General features: G+C 38.6%; 1 pseudogene; it reads right to left on the reverse strand.

Annotated features, from left to right (window-relative positions):
• Positions 1–15,784: 15,784 nt before the first annotated feature.
• Positions 15,785–16,697, reverse strand: LOC140015978 (MDIS1-interacting receptor like kinase 2-like; annotated as a pseudogene).
• Between the last annotated feature and the right edge of the window lie 645 nt (positions 16,698–17,342).

The following is a 17,342-nucleotide window of genomic DNA, read 5'->3' on the forward strand; positions in this document are numbered from 1 at the left end:
AAAAAATGGTTTTTGTGAGTTGAAAAAGATATGGGTCTCAATGGGACTTGGAAAGCGACGATTTGACCCAAAAAATAGTTTTAAAAAAGGTTTTGAAATGAAAAGTTTGGAGTCGCCACTTGGTAATGATTTAAGGTGTACCAAGTCACCTAAAAATGAGTTTTAAAGTCAAGTAGTAATAAACCCTTTTTAAAACGACTCCTAGTCTACGTAAAACAAAGAAAAAGATTCGGGAGTCACGTTTGACAAAGGGGAAGGCAAGGATAGACTCCAAGGCACCCCTTTGACCTAGCCAAGGCTAGTTGCGTGACTTAACCTTACCTTTCCTAATCTTCTACCCAATGTATGTATCGCACGTTGGATTATGCCTATATGAATGCAAAACGGAAAGGATGCAATCCTAAATTCTACGATGTCTCTCGTGAGGTTTTTGGTCCCAGACCACATGAATTGTGGCGGCCAATAAAGGGAAACCTCATAGAGGTCGATTGATGCAAATGGTGACTCAAGTGCAAGTGTGCAAGTGTATGAAAAGATTCATGTATGAAATGGTGTAAAAACAAAGTGTTTGTGTGCGCATGTGTAAAGAAAGTTCACGTGTGAATTTGGATGAAAATCAAAGTGTTTGTGTGTGCAAATGAATGAAGATAGAATAGTACATATATAAGTGAAACTTGAATTTCATTTGTGAAGTAAAGTAAATAAATGATAAAGATGTAGTGAAAAAAATATGGATTGAGAAATGTAGGAGAAATGTGATTAAAAGAGTATGGAAGTGATAAAAATGAAAGTATGACCCTAGGGGAAAGCAACGAGTCGGGTACGGGGATGACGCCTAATTCTTCGACTTTGATTTTCCCTCGGATTAGAAGGCGAAACTAGCGTGCTAAGGCTATCGAGTAGCCACACTCGCTCGTTTCCCTTATCAAGAGGGGATTTTCACGCAAATGAACCCTAACTAGCATGAGATGCAAGTCCTAAAGTGAAGGGGAAGGGGTTTGAGGAACATGCCAAATGATAAACTAAGAAAAAATGCGTGATATGTGGTGATCATGCACTTAATGAAAAAGGGAAAAAAGAACCTATTGGGTCTAGCATTGGACTAGCCCATTCTATGAATTCCGACTAGCGTTGGACTAGTGGAAACGATAAAAGAAGCCACAACTAGCGTTGGACTAGTGTGGTGACGTACATTCATTCATTCCATTCATCCACACTATAAAAAGCGAGTAGACATGCGAATCACTTATAAACACGTAGCACATAACACTTAGCATGCTTGACTAGATGCAAAGGCCTAATAAAGCGATTAAACACTTAACACGTAGGCATGCAACCATTACATTTGCTAACTAAAACAAAGGGGAAAGGGGAAATGGACCAAATTACTTGCTACGCCCTATCTATTACAAGCCAAGAGGTGTACACATATCCCATTAATAAAAATCAAAAGTAAATGAAATAAATGAAAGGAAATAAGGAGAGGCTAGGAAAGCAAGTAGACATGCAAATTTCAATTAGCACATTAGTTCACATAGGAGAGAAACAAAAGGGGTAAAAGAGATTATACCTCCCCGTTGGTGATACTAAGGAAGTAAACAAACTCAACTTGGCTAGAGTCACCCAAGAAAAGACTAACTTAGGCTTAAAAACCTTAACACCGAATATGAAGAGCCTGTGCGCTGAAGACGACCACTCTCCACGGAAATCGAAAAGGACTTGCTGCTGATTCTGATGAAGACCACGCAAAAATCTGGAAATTTCTGGTCTTCTCTTCCGCCACTTCCTTTGCCGTTTGGCTTTTTGTTTTGCCGTCGTCAACCTCTCAATCTTTCTTCCCCTTGCGGCTGTCAACCCCCCTCAATCTCTCCTCCCCCTTCGCTGTCTCTTACTCCCTATTTTTTAACCGCTGCTCTTTTTTTCTTTTTTAGCCGCCCCCTTCAATCTTGGACTCTTGTTCAGCTTTTTCTTTTCTGTTTGCGCTTCCTACCCCCGATCCTCCCTCAATCTTTTTTCTCTTGCGGCTGTCTTTCCTTTCTCCTATTTATATATGGGTATCTCCAATCCCTAAAACCCAGTCCTCCTTCTGCAATTTGCAGCCAAGGGGCTGCCGAACCTTCCCTTTGCAAGTCGCGGCAGCTCGCATGCCGCGGAGCAATTTTTCCTTCCTTTTTTTTTTTTTTTTTTGCAACAACATTAAAAATAACAGAAATAAATAACAAAAAACACTTTAATTAATATTGGATGAAAACTAAACTAGAAACAACGAAAAATGCAATTTCCAAATTCCTTTTTTTCATTTTCCATTTTCATCGTTTTTTTTCATTTTTTTTCATTTTTTCCAAGAAAGCAAAGAATAAAACAAAAATGATTAAAACATATATATTTTTTGAATGTTTTCCTTTTCCCCTTTTTTCTAAAAACTCTATGCTAATCTTAAACTTAAAAACTAAAACTAAAAACTAAAACTAAAAGTAAATAAAAATAAATAGCAAAAGAAATAGGTCAACTAAAAGGGCAAAAATGAATAAAACTAAAATATCATAACAACTAATAGTGCAAAACACACAATAACGAACTAAAATGCAAGCAATCTAAAATAAAAATCATGAAATAGATGCTACATAAAATTATTCAAAATTTGGTGTCTACAGTTTGCCCCTCTTTGTCTGAGTTTTGAAAAAACTTGAGACAAAGAAGTAGACACCAAATACTTACCTGTGTTATTGGGCTGCAAAAGATTCCAACGAACAAGAATTCTAACACGGGACTGACCCGAACATGAAAAATAAAACGGGACTGACCCGAACAAGAATTGAAAACGGGACTGACCCGAACAAGAATTGAAAAACGGGACTGACCCGAACACAAATTTAAAACGGGACTGACCCGAACAGAAATTAAACGGGACTGACCCGAACAAGAATTTAAACGGGACTGACCCGAACAGAATTTAAACGGGACTGACCCGAACAGGAATTTAAACGGGACTGACCCGAACAGAATTTAAACGGGATAGACCCAGACAAAAAAAATGTAAATGGGATAGACCCAAACAGAAATTTAAATGGGATGAATTGAAGTGAGATGGAGTATTGGTGGGGTTGACCCATGTTTATTGGTGATGCAAATGAAAGAAGCGAAATGAAGTGTTAATGGGACTGATCCACGTTCCAGTGGCTGTGAAAATGAAATGTTCACTGGCGGTACCGACCCACGTTCCAGTGGCTATGAAAATGAAAAACTCACTGGCGGGACAAACCTCAGCTCCAGTGGCTATGAAAATGAAATGTTGGCATGTTTGAAAAAGCTGTATAAAACTTGCTTGGAAAATTATCCAAGATTTGCCCCAGTGTAATGAATTGGTCAGCGGGATAGAACCCAGTTCCGCCGAGGTTGGCGGGATAAAACCCAGTTCCAACGTGATAAGCGGTCAGCGGGATAGAACCCAGTTCTGCCGAGGTTGACGGGATAAAACCCAGTTCCAACGTGATGCAAGCGGTCAGCGGGATAGAACCCAGTTCTGCCGAGATTGGCGGGATAAAACCCAGTTCCTAACGTGATAAACGGTCAGCGGGATAGAACCCAGTTCTGCCGAGGTTGGCGGGATAAAACCCAGCTCCAACGTGATAAGCGGTCAGCGGGATAGAACCCAATTCTGCCGAGGTTGACGGGATAAAACCCAGTTCCAACGTGATGCAAGCGGTCAGCGGGATAGAACCCAGTTCTGCCGAGATTGGCGGGATAAAACCCAGCTCCAACGTGATAAGCGGTCAGCGGGATAGAACCCAGTTCTGTCGAGGTTGGCGGGATAAAACCCAGCTCCAACGTGATAAGCGGTCAGCGGGATAGAACCCAGTTCTGCCGAGGTGAACTTGATTTGATTTTTGACTTTTTGATTTTTTTGATTTTTTGATTTTTTTTTTTTGAGACTTGTCGAAATAATTTGCCCCTGTGTGGGTTGAGTTTTTGCAACCTGAGTCCATAGTTGATTCTGCATTGCCGTGTTGTTGTACCTTTTGATCGAATTTGCTTGCAACATTTTTCGATCTGCCTTTATTCCCTGGAGAACTCTTTCCGGCACCGGTTCCAGTGCGGGGTGTGATTGCATGCAATTTTCTACAAAAGAGAAAAAATAAAGGAAATTGCCACCATCATTTGATCCGTTTTCCTTTGAGAATCGTGTAAACATGAGTTTTTCAATGCCTTTATCAACTTCTGCTGCGGTATCCGATTGAGTTGGATTTCTCACCCTAAGGCTTTTTCGATTTTCAAACCGACCAGGCATGTGCTTTGCCATATTGTGAAGTCCATGTAGCTGGTTTGGCTGAATTTCAACTGTTCCCAAAAGATGACTAAATCCAAGCATACTTTTTGCAATAAACCACGGGGATTGTCATTCACCACAATTCAATGATAAAGAATGAGGTATGCAAGAAAAAATTCACATGTCATGTAAAAATGAATATGCACAAGAATGCACACCTAACAGTTGTGCTTAAATTCTACAAAAATGCCATGAATGCAAATAATTTAAAAAAAATGAGCTTCCTAAGAATGTATTTGCAAAAGAATGTTTTACAAAATGACACGGTTTTAGCCAACGGATGTCATATTTGAATCTCTGAATATCCTTGTTCTGGAATTCAATATTGGCAGAGGTATGACAAAAATGAGGAAAAATCCAAATGGACCAAACCACCAGTTGTTCCTCCTTGTGCTTGCTCATTGCAGAAATCCTACATTGGCGCCCTTTCGGGTCTTCACCAAGGTTGTCCCCACTCCTTTTCTTTTGTTTTATTTTTGTTTTTGTTTTTGTTTTTCTCTTTTCCTTTTCTTTCTCCTTTTCTTTTGAGGTGCCCTTTCGGGTTTTCCCTTAAGGAACAATGGAAAAACTCAACCATAATCGACTCAAGAGTATGAACTGAAGATTGCTGACATCAGTAAAATGCGCTTCCCTTGTAAGATTAGGCGAAGGCATTATGGACATCACTTGCCAGTTGATTAGCAAAATCCCTAATAGAAATGCAGCAAGTGACGAAAGCCAGGACTTTTGGGCTTTCGTAATGAGGTTAGGTGGGGTGTTTTTCAAGAAAAGTTGAGGCTTGAAAGCAGGTCTGATGAAATGTGTGAAATAACCTGAAATTGCATCATTTTGAAATTATCTCCAATTTTTGAACGAAACCGAGGAAAATTTGCCCCAGTTTGATTGGATTTTTCTTTCTTTGTATTTTTTATTGCATTTTCTTCTCTTTTGCATTTTTCTTCAAAACTAAATTTGCCCCAGTATAGGGTTCTTTCTTTTCCTCAGATCTCTTTCAAAGATAAATTTGCTCCAGTGTGGGGTTTTTCTTTTCTTTCTGATCATTTTTCAAAATGAATTTGCCCCAGTGTGGGGTTTGCAATTCTCAGGGGTTGCCAAACGAAAATTATTGTTCTGATAGCTCAAAAGGGACGACTAGGGATGAAATGTTTTGATTGGAAAGGAAGATGGCCTGACTTTTGCCTCGTCTCTTGCATGATTTCCTAAAAGAAACTTTGCATAATCAAATAAAGAACATCTTACACATGTCCGAGTTGATAGGTTGAGAGAATGTCTGTCCTTCCATCTCTCCTTTGAACACCCAATAAGCTTTGTCAATTTGAAGCAAATTTGCCTTCGACTTCGTCTTTCATCGCTTTAGCACTTTGTTTCCTTTTTCAGAAGATCGGTGGCGGATCCTTTTGTTATGAACACAGGTCATGCGTTTTGACAACGTTGGTCATGGCACATAGCATTCAACTGCTTTTCATTAATCAGAATCAATCGTTAATGACACTGCTTTAACCAATCAGCTTACAACCTGGCAGGAAAGGGATTTTCTCAATGAAGGAATTTCTCAATGAAGGCTTTTTTCTTTTTATGAAGGCTTTCTCCATGAAGGGGTCTCTCAAAGAAGAGATTTCTCAATGAATGGATTTTTAATGGAGGGGTTTTCAATGATTTTCTCAATAAAGGCTTTTCCAAGGAAGGGATTTTCAACGAAAGAATTTTTAATGAAGGGATTTTCAATGAAGGGCTACATCAGATTCCAGAACAGTGATATTCAAAGGATCAAATAATTTCATCTTTGGCCATCTCAAAGAATTAACAAAAATTCAGGAAAATAATCAAATAAACAAATAAAACAAATTGTGCATTTCATGAAACTCCAAATCAAAGCAGAAACAAGACAAAACTCAATTGCAAAAGATGCTTTCGTTAAGCTATTCACATATGCAAGAAAAAGTTTTCGTGAATTTTAGTAAATGACAAACCCCTAGATTCATCGAAATTTCCTTTGAGAGGGAGGATAATCAGCCATCCAAATTGTGCAGAGCTCCTTCAGGATTTTCAAATTTCGTCATTGGAGGTGGATGCTTCAAAGGTGTCACTGTGTTTGGGAAAGGGGTTTGTACTTATGTTCGGTCCTTGTTCTGCACTTCTTCTAATCAATATTTCCCCGGCCTCGATCATTTCTTGGACTTTCTGTTTAAGTGCTCTACAATCAGTAGTTGGGTGGCCAGGTGCTCCCGAATGATAGGCACAAGTGTATTGTGGGTTATATCCGCCGGAGATACCATGGTAGGCTGGAGGGGGAATTTCGCCGATTTTACCGGCGGCTTTTAATTGTTCATATAATTGGTCCAAAGGCCTGCCAAGATTGGTGAATGTTCGAGAACGATTTTGAACGTGGGTTTCAGTATGTTGGGAGTAGTTGTAGATGGGTCTGTTTGGTCGGGGAAATTGTTGATTGTAAGGAGGTCGGGGTCGAACTTGTTGGAAGTGAGGTTGAGATATTTGAAAAGGGGCCATAGGCGAGTTGTTGTAATTAGGGCGAGGTCGAGGATAAGTGGTATTGGTGTGGTAAACAGGTTGAGAACTTGAATAGCAAGGGTAAGGGTTTGAGTAGGTATTGTATTGTCTAGGTCTGGGCCTTGGAATAGGGTTTCGTCTCCAGACAAAAGCAGTTTCCCCCTCTTGCTTTTTGAATTGTTGTTTCTTCCCACTATTCCCCTGTCCTTGCAAGGCATCCAACTGGGATTTGAGGGCGGAGACATTAACAATCTTCCCAACCTTCACGAAATCATCGAATTCCTCAAGCTTATTAACAATTGCGGCAAATGAGCATCCAGTCATGCGGAAAATTTCTTCAAAGTATGGCGGATCATGTGCGTTAATGAAAATGCGTATGATTTCGTCCTCCGTCATTGGTGGCTCAACTTTTGCAGCTATTTTCCTCCATCTTTTGGCATAAGTCTTGTGATCCTCGGAGGGTTTTCTCTTCATCCCTTCCAACGTGGTTCGTGTTGGAGCCAGCTCGCAATTATACTCGTACTGCCTCACAAAAGCATTAGATAAGTCAACCCAGGTCTTTGCTTCTTCGGGTTTCAGCTTGGAATACCAGTCGAGTGCATCCCCCTCCAGACTTTCTGGGAATAGCCTCAAAGGCAGATTTTCATCATCTGTTGGCCTACCCAACTTGTTGGCGAACAGTCGGAGGTGTGTCTTGGGATTGCCCGTCCCATCATACTTGTTAAACTTCGGAGTTTTGAACCCCTCAGGCAATTGCACATTCGGGAAAAGGCAAAGCTCATCGTAATCCAGGACTCCTTGCTTGTTCAGCCCCTGACTCTTCCTTATAAATTCATCAAAACGATCAAAGCGCTTAAGCAACTTCATATCAACGGGAGCGGAAGATTCCCCCATTTCTGGCTTGGTTTGAAAAGTATGGTCCGGCAGGAATGGCTCAGCAGCAGTGTGATAGAAAGTATGTAGCTCTGGTGGTATGTTTGAAGTAAGTTGGGGTTGTGGATCTTGCATGTAAGCAGGGAAAAATGAAGGATCAGGAGGGTAAGTGTATGGCAAATGTATGGTGGGATATGTGAAAGTCCCTTCGGTTGGAATAGGGAAAGATGGAGCAACAGTGGCTTGAATTGAAGGTATGACAAATGGCTCTGGCCCAGGCTGCCTGCCGGGCACGGGCTCAGGTTGAACTCCACTGCTGATAAGCTCATCGATTAATTTCCTCTGGGCCGCCATCTCAGTGGTCATCTCACCGAACTTAGTGAGCATCTCAGTCAACTGAACCCCCAAACTTGTGGTCTCAGGCTGGGCGGTAGTAACAAACCTGTCTGATGGTTCCAGTTGCGGACTCATGTTTACACGATTCCTCTGAGCTTGACTACGGGATCGTGTTATGATGGGGCTTCGACGAGAAGCTATGTTTAAATATTACCTGAGAATTTTGAAAGGAATTGCCTTTAGATTCAACCCTTGCTTAGTTATTCCAAAGAAAATAAAGAAAAGGAAAAGAAAAAGGCAAGAGTTAGTAGATATCCAGAAAATTCGGATGCATGTCCTATGGGGGAACCCTTTTTGTGCCAAGGGTAGGCCTAGCATGAAAATGCAATCCTCTAGAGTAGGCACCATACCATACCTGATGGATCTGATCAACTCATTGAGTGAAAGTAATTTTTGCAAAATGAGGTCCACGTCCGAATGGATTGACCACTTCTGATCAATACAAGATTTTTGCAAAAACGCACGGGTTTGACCTTGACAAACTTCCTATCAAAGAGATTGGAATTCGTTGATAAAATTTCTCAGTGAATTACGGGTCAAAACCCCAACTGATCAAATGGCTGGATGCAATGGATGGTTTTCTAAAAAATCGACTAAGTTTTGAAATCCGACATTGAAACCCTAATTGGTCAAATGAAATTGACTGTTTATTAAAAATCGACCGAATTACCCTAAAAAGGGAAACGGGTCAAATGAATTGAGTGAAATTTAAAACTTACTCAAAATTGACCGAATCATCCTAAAAAAGGAACTTGGTCAAATGAATTGAATGAAATTGAGAATTTATTCAAAATTGACCAGATCGCCCTAAAAGGGTAAATTGGTCAAATGAATCGACGATTTATTCAGAATCGACCAGATGACCCTAAAAAGGGTAAATTGGTCAAATGACCCTAAAAATGGTAAATTGGTCAATGAATTGACGATTTGTTCAAAATCGACCGGATGACCCTAAAAAGGGTAAATTGGTCAAATGACCCTAAAAAGGGTAAATTGGTCAAATGAATTGACGATTTATTCAAAATCGACCAGGTGACCCTAAAAAGGGTAAATTGGTCAAATGACCCTAAAAAGGGTAAATTGGTCAAATGAATTGACGATTTATTCCAAATCGACCAGGTGACCCTAAAAAGGGTAAATTGATCAAATGAATGGATGATTTTTCAAAAATTGACCGGATGACCCTAAAAAGGGTAAATTGGTCAAATGAATTGACGATTTATTCCAAATCGACTAGGTGACCCTAAAAAGGGTAAATTGATCAAATGAATGGATGATTTTTCAAAAATTGACCGGATGACCCTAAAAAGGGTAAATTGGTCAAATGAATGGTTTATTCAAAATTGATTTTGAATTGACAAAAATGGATCGATTGAATCGTATGGCCATTGGTGGCTTCAAAAAATTAGTCTATGAGCCTTCTAAAATCACGATTTGGCCTCAATTTATTTATTGTCTCAATAGGGAGGAATTACTTGTGAATTTCTTCAAATTAATGTCCTTTTACGCAAGGGAATTTTACCAATTTTGATAAAATGGCCAAAAAGTGATTATTAGACGCTCATATTCCAAAAATTGCTCTTATGAAGACGATCGGATCCTACCTTACCTTGTGCACTCCCCCTTTGGATGGTACAAAATGTAAACGTGCAAGTCTTTTTGGATTAAGTATCCGAGACACAAGGTGGTTTATTCCTAACACGGGATCCCCTAAATGGCATTCCCTTTCTAGGGTTTAGTGCATGATGCCAGTTATTAAAGCAGGAAAAAAAATGCAATTTGAAATGAAACGTGACCTAAGGAACCCTTTATCTGCCAGGGTAGGCCTAGAATTAACTTATGAGTGCATTATACCAAAACTTTTAAACGTGTAATGTCCTATCTACACGGGTAGGCCATAAAAGAAGATCATGCCAGACCTCTTATTTGCTAATGTTTGTGAATGCAATGGGGCACAAAACCAAGAAAAGTTAGCCCAGTCAGATAAATACATATAACACATTGTAGCAACGAAATCAACACAAGGAAATAAAGCAATAAAAAGGAGAAAGGGGTTGGACCCCTCCCCTCGTGAACAGTGTCCCTAGTTCAGGATAAGGCCGACTCTATCGTAGGCAATTCTATCATGGATGCATGAGGTTAGGGTTCACTAATGCATCTAGACTCGATAGGTCATAGGTCCCCGAGCCTTCAGACTTAGAAACCAAGGGTCATCAATTCCAAGGTTCTTTGTCGGTGGTTCGAGCGATTCCCCAGACATTGCTACGCACACGTCGTGTCACGGCCACATGTCTGAGTGAATCTATAAAAAATCCTCAATCTTCGACTAAAAGCTATAGGCTATTAACCCAAAGCTTAAAGCGGAAGATTAAGTGACCCCTCGGATCGTGCTACGCACACGTCGTGTCACGATCACACGTCCAAGTAGGTCGCCTAAAATCCTAACAGGGTGGAGTGGCGTGACAAGCCACTAAAAGAAAATAAAAGGGATAAAAGAAGTAAAGCGTATGCTCGTATGCTAGTGCTCGTTTGGAGGGGAGGGGTCAAGAACCAACGCGAGGCTCTAGGGTGACCCATACCTCCCAAAATGCAATGCAAGCGCGAGATAACAAATAAACATTCATTCAAACATACATTCGTGAATCGAGGGATTGATTTGATTACGTACATAAGACAAAAGGTCCTAAAAATGAAAAATGCAATCCTAATATCCACATGCCATTCATAGAAAGGGTAGAAAGAGGAAACGAATGGTTAAGTCAAAATGCTTGGACCCACTTAGGAAGTCCCCAGTGGAGTCGCCAACTGTCGCGCCCCATTTTTTGAATAAATAAATAAAGATGTTTGATAAGAAAGATAAATGGTTTGAGAAAGATGTTTTTGATTCAATTTTGATTAAAAAATGGTTTTTGTGAGTTGAAAAAGATATGGGTCTCAATGGGACTTGGAAAGCGACGATTTGACCCTAAAAATAGTTTTAAAAAAGGTTTTGAAATGAAAAGTTTGGAGTCGCCACTTGGTAATGATTTAAGGTGTACCAAGTCACCTAAAAATGAGTTTTAAAGTCAAGTAGTAATAAACCCTTTTTAAAACGACTCCTAGTCTACGTAAAACAAAGAAAAAGGTTCGGGAGTCACGTTTGACAAAGGGGAAGGCAAGGATAGACTCCAAGGCACCCCTTTGACCTAGCCAAGGCTAGTTGCGTGACTTAACCTTACCTTTCCTAATCTTCTACCCAATATATGTATCGCACGTTGGATTATGCCTATATGAATGCAAAACGGAAAGGATGCAATCCTAAATTCTACGATGTCTCTCGTGAGGTTTTTGGTCCCAGACCACATGAATTGTGGCGGCCAATAAAGGGAAACCTCATAGAGGTCGATTGATGCAAATGGTGACTCAAGTGCAAGTGTGCAAGTGTATGAAAAGATTCATGTATGAAATGGTGTAAAAACAAAGTGTTTGTGTGCGCATGTGTAAAGAAAGTTCACGTGTGAATTTGGATGAAAATCAAAGTGTTTGTGTGTGCAAATGAATGAAGATAGAATAGTACATATATAAGTGAAACTTGAATTTCATTTGTGAAGTAAAGTAAATAAATGATAAAGATGTAGTGAAAAAAATATGGATTGAGAAATGTAAGAGAAATGTGATTAAAAGAGTATGGAAGTGATAAAAATGAAAGTATGACCCTAGGGGAATGCAACGAGTCGGGTACGGGGATGACGCCTAATTCTTCGACTTTGATTTTCCCTCGGATTAGAAGGCGAAACTAGCGTGCTAAGGCTATCGAGTAGCCACACTCGCTCGTTTCCCTTATCAAGAGGGGATTTTCACGCAAATGAACCCTAACTAGCATGAGATGCAAGTCCTAAAGTGAAGGGGAAGGGGTTTGAGGAACATGCCAAATGATAAACTAAAAAAAAATGCGTGATATGTGGTGATCATGCACTTAATGAAAAAGGGAAAAAAGAAACTATTGGGTCTAGCATTGGACTAGCCCATTCTATGAATTCCGACTAGCGTTGGACTAGTGGAAACGATAAAAGAAGCCACAACTAGCGTTGGACTAGTGTGGTGACGTACATTCATTCATTCCATTCATCCACACTATAAAAAGCGAGTAGACATGCGAATCACTTATAAACACGTAGCACATAACACTTAGCATGCTTGACTAGATGCAAGGGCCTAATAAAGCGATTAAACACTTAACACGTAGGCATGCAACCATTACATTTGCTAACTAAAACAAAGGGGAAAGGGGAAATGGACCAAATTACTTGCTACGCCCTATCTATTACAAGCCAAGAGGTGTACACATATCCCATTAATAAAAATCAAAAGTAAATGAAATAAATGAAAGGAAATAAGGAGAGGCTAGGAAAGCAAGTAGACATGCAAATTTCAATTAGCACATTAGTTCACATAGGAGAGAAACAAAAGGGGTAAAAGAGATTATACCTCCCCGTTGGTGATACTAAGGAAGTAAACAAACTCAACTTGGCTAGAGTCACCCAAGAAAAGACTAACTTAGGCTTAAAAACCTTAACACCGAATATGAAGAGCCTGTGCGCTGAAGACGACCACTCTCCACGGAAATCGAAAAGGACTTGCTGCTGATTCTGATGAAGACCACGCAAAAATCTGGAAATTTCTGGTCTTCTCTTCCGCCACTTCCTTTGCCGTTTGGCTTTTTGTTTTGCCGTCGTCAACCTCTCAATCTTTCTTCCCCTTGCGGCTGTCAACCCCCCTCAATCTCTCCTCCCCCTTCGCTGTCTCTTACTCCCTATTTTTTAACCGCTGCTCTTTTTTTCTTTTTTAGCCGCCCCCTTCAATCTTGGACTCTTGTTCAGCTTTTTCTTTTCTGTTTGCGCTTCCTACCCCCGATCCTCCCTCAATCTTTTTTCTCTTGCGGCTGTCTTTCCTTTCTCCTATTTATATATGGGTATCTCCAATCCCTAAAACCCAGTCCTCCTTCTGCAATTTGCAGCCAAGGGGCTGCCGAACCTTCCCTTTGCAAGTCGCGGCAGCTCGCATGCCGCGGAGCAATTTTTCCTTCCTTTTTTTTTTTTTTTTTTGCAACAACATTAAAAATAACAGAAATAAATAACAAAAAACACTTTAATTAATATTGGATGAAAACTAAACTAGAAACAACGAAAAATGCAATTTCCAAATTCCTTTTTTTCATTTTCCATTTTCATCGTTTTTTTTCGTTTTTTTTCATTTTTTCCAAGAAAGCAAAGAATAAAACAAAAATGATTAAAACATATATATTTTTTGAATGTTTTCCTTTTCCCCTTTTTTCTAAAAACTCTATGCTAATCTTAAACTTAAAAACTAAAACTAAAAACTAAAACTAAAAGTAAATAAAAATAAATAGCAAAAGAAATAGGTCAACTAAAAGGGCAAAAATGAATAAAACTAAAATATCATAACAACTAATAGTGCAAAACACACAATAACGAACTAAAATGCAAGCAATCTAAAATAAAAATCATGAAATAGATGCTACATAAAATTATTCAAAATTTGGTGTCTACAGCATGTATATCTTACATATATAAAGCACGAATCGCTTGTGAACAGTGCAGAATGGATCGGTTATGCCGTTATTTTTGTGAGCTTGAGGGGTTTTTTGGTCTTTTGCTGATGGGTGGCAGTAGCTCTGCTGGCATTTTGCTTCTGTCCGCTGGCTCTCTTGGAGTGGTGAGTGGACCGGTTATCCAGTAATTTTCACCAACTTGAGGGCATTTGGTATTGTTGGTGGGGCAAGAAAACGTTTACTTTCCTTCTTCAGGTGTGGTTTCCTTTTGCGAACAAAATTCGTAAATATCAGGCTGGCTTCTGGTTAACTGTCCGATTGTATGAAACATATTACGTTCAAATTAGCACCATCAAATTAAAATTAACTCCTCTTACTAACAAAAAAAATTAAATTAACTTCGCTTGCGAAGTCTATTGCATGGAAATTAAGACCGCTTCACAAATTAAGATCAGTGGTAAGTGGGCGATGTAACCTTGCACTTTGCTGCAAGCTGCTGCCCGGTTGTTTCTTTAGTTAAAATAGTTAGAGGGTCTTCCTGTTTTGAAAAAATATATACATAAGGGTCCCATGTAAACATTTTTTTTTTTTTTTTGCAAAAGGATAAACTTTCTTCATAAAAAAGTATAATTTAACAAATGGATTATAGTTTTTGAACTTTTACAGTAGACCCAACTTTTTTCTTTTCGGACATGAAAAAATGATTCAATAAATACATATTTTCTAACCTTAAACACGAGTTTATTACCCCATTTGGTAGAATAGTTCCACCAGTTATTTCTTAGCATTTTATTCTAACTTATCCTTAAACACAAGTTGATTTGGAATTCACCATTTAAAGTTTTCAACTATCTCTTGATTTTGAATACCACTTTTATTTAAAAAGAAAAATAAAAGAGAAACTCACCTATTTTAGCACATGATTTAAGAACACAAAATAACCTATAATTTTGCAGCTTATGATACAGATTACCAAAAAAAAAATCATCAACCAAGTAAGAGAAAGAAACATCAAATAAGTAAGAATTATAAATCCAAAGAACCTAGAAAGTAGAAAAGAAAAATTTTAAGTTCAAAAAATTATTAGATATTGTATATATCTAAGCCATTATCTTAGTGAAAATTCAAAGAGGTTCTTCCATGCTCTTCGTACTCACCACATAAAGTGTTGCCTCCCATACAAATTATCAAAACCAAAATCATCAAAATCTCCAAAAAAAAATAAAATAAAGAGAGATAGACAGCCTAAAAAAAGAAAGAACGAAAGAAAAATAAGAAAATATGCATATTCACCCTTGCAAGTTAAAATTGTTCAATATTGAGAGTCCAGATTCATTTTCAATAAATGATGTCCTGTCCAAAGAAACCATTGTTGCTCCCGCCATTCTTGAACACTTTTAATCTATCAATCAAACAATCATCTGAATTGCAACAAAAAGAATAGGATCCAATATGAAATCCTGATTAGGAGACATGTATAGCCATATGCCTTTTAGTTCTACCTAATTTTAGGCATTACTTACTGATTAATGCTACATTAAGAATGTTAAACAATCATGCCTTTTAGATTTGCTTAATTTTAGGCATTACTTACTGATTAATGCTATATTAAGAATGTAAGATAACCTGATTTTAAAGTCATGTTTATTTGTGTAATTAGGAAAAAACACACACTCACACACATGTGACATGACTACTATATCTAACAAAGAAAAAAAAACACAAATATAACAGCAAAATAATGAATCTCAGCTACCTGACGCCTGGCGTCAGGGCTTAAAAACTAGTATAACATACAATCAGTATACTAACTTGGAAATTGCTACCAGTTAGTGTGGCAAAAACTATTATATGCTAGTATAAATGTACTTGAAAGGACATAAATTATGGCAAATGTACTTGTAACTCAAATCAAAAGGACCTAGTCAAGGAGCAACCATGTGAACTTTAATATGGTTTTTGCCACTGTTCAACTTATAAACTCAATTTTGACTTGCTAATTTACATATCCTCGTGTACTTTCGCATACTATATATAGCCAAACACCTTTAGCGGGAATAGAAAAAAAAACTCGGAATTCAACTTAGTCTCTAGCCTTTTTCCCTTCCACATTGTTGATTGACTAATCGTCAAGACAGAGAGTTAAAAAGAGTACTTGGAGGTGCATATCCATGTGTACCAACGAATGAAGTCAGATTGGAGGAGTCAAGGCTCAGGAATCTTGCCGTGCCAAAGTCCGAAATATGAGCATTTTCTTGAGAATCTAACGAAACATTCTTGCTTGATATGTCCCTGCGAACCATTGGAGGTGAAAAATCATGGTGCATATAGCATAAGCCTTTTGCAACATCTTTCACAATATTAACCCTTTTGGACCATGGAAGTTTCAATGCTTTTTCATCAGTTTCCAACATGTTATAAAGGCTTCCCCCTTCTAGGAACTCATACGCCAAGAATGAGTGTCTTGAATGACTGCAAAAACCATACAGCTTCATAATGCTGCGATGTCGTAATTTTGTTTAATGCATCAATTTCATTGCTAAAGCTTTTTGCAACGTTGAATGCACCACTTTCTAGTGCATGAATCTTCTTCACTGCAACAGTCTTCCCATCTGGCAATTCTGCCTTGTAAACACTTCCATGCCCCCCGCGTCCAATGCAATGGTTTGGACTAAGGTCCTCTGTTGCTTCAATAATGTTTTGATATGCCATCTTCCCATCAAAGCTCGAAATGGATAACAAATTTTGTATAGATCCTGAAGGCTTATTTTCCATGATTTTTTTACAAGAATTCAGACGGAAGAAAATGCCAACAACAGTCATGATCAGAAAAATCATAGCTGCCACTATAGCAAGAATAACCAAAAGAAGTTTCCTTTTGCTTCTGCTCCTCCTAGAATCCTCCTTTTTCCTTGGTGAAAGGCATGGATTTAATCTAAAAGTCTTAGCACATAAAGTTTTATTGTTTCTTAAGGCTCCAAAAGAAGCCTTTTGAAACTCTGGAATGTTGGGAAGAGGACCCTCTACTTGGTAGTAGGACATATAGGTAGAGATCAAACTAAAACACATCAAAGCTTGAGGGGATTGGTTCCTGATGTCTCATTGTGTGAAAGATTCATCTTCTCTATGCTTGGCAACCATCCAAACTGTTCTGGTATTTTACCAATCAGCATGTTATTACTCAGATCAACAGTTTCTAAGGGAGGTATAAAGCCTAGTTGAGAAGGAATACTTCCTCTAAGCTTTTTTTGACTTAAATTCAAGTCCCCTAGTTGCATACAATCTCTCAACTGCTCCGGAATTTTGCCGGTAAGATCATTGGTTGACAAGCTAAGTTTGGCAAGTCGAGAAAACTTGCCAATTTCTAAGGGAATGTTGCCTGAAAGATTGTTCTCATTCAACTTAAGCTCTAGCATTAAAGTCAAATTGCCCAAACTTCTCGGAATCCCCCCAAATAATTGATTTGAAGAAAGATCAAGTCTCTGAAGTTGAAATACCTCTCCAAGCTCAGTTGTTATTTTGCCAGTAATGTTGCTGCCGGAAATCTTTAAGCTTGTTAACTTTTTGAAGTTACTCCAGTTTGAAGGAAATTTGCCATAAAACTCATTGTAGCTTAAGTCAATGTAATCAGAATTTGGATATATCCCAAAATCTTCTGATTGACTTCCAACAAATTTATTTCTTTCA

This window comes from Coffea arabica, chromosome 10c (assembly GCF_036785885.1).
Source record: "Coffea arabica cultivar ET-39 chromosome 10c, Coffea Arabica ET-39 HiFi, whole genome shotgun sequence".
Lineage (NCBI taxonomy): Eukaryota > Viridiplantae > Streptophyta > Magnoliopsida > Gentianales > Rubiaceae > Coffea > Coffea arabica.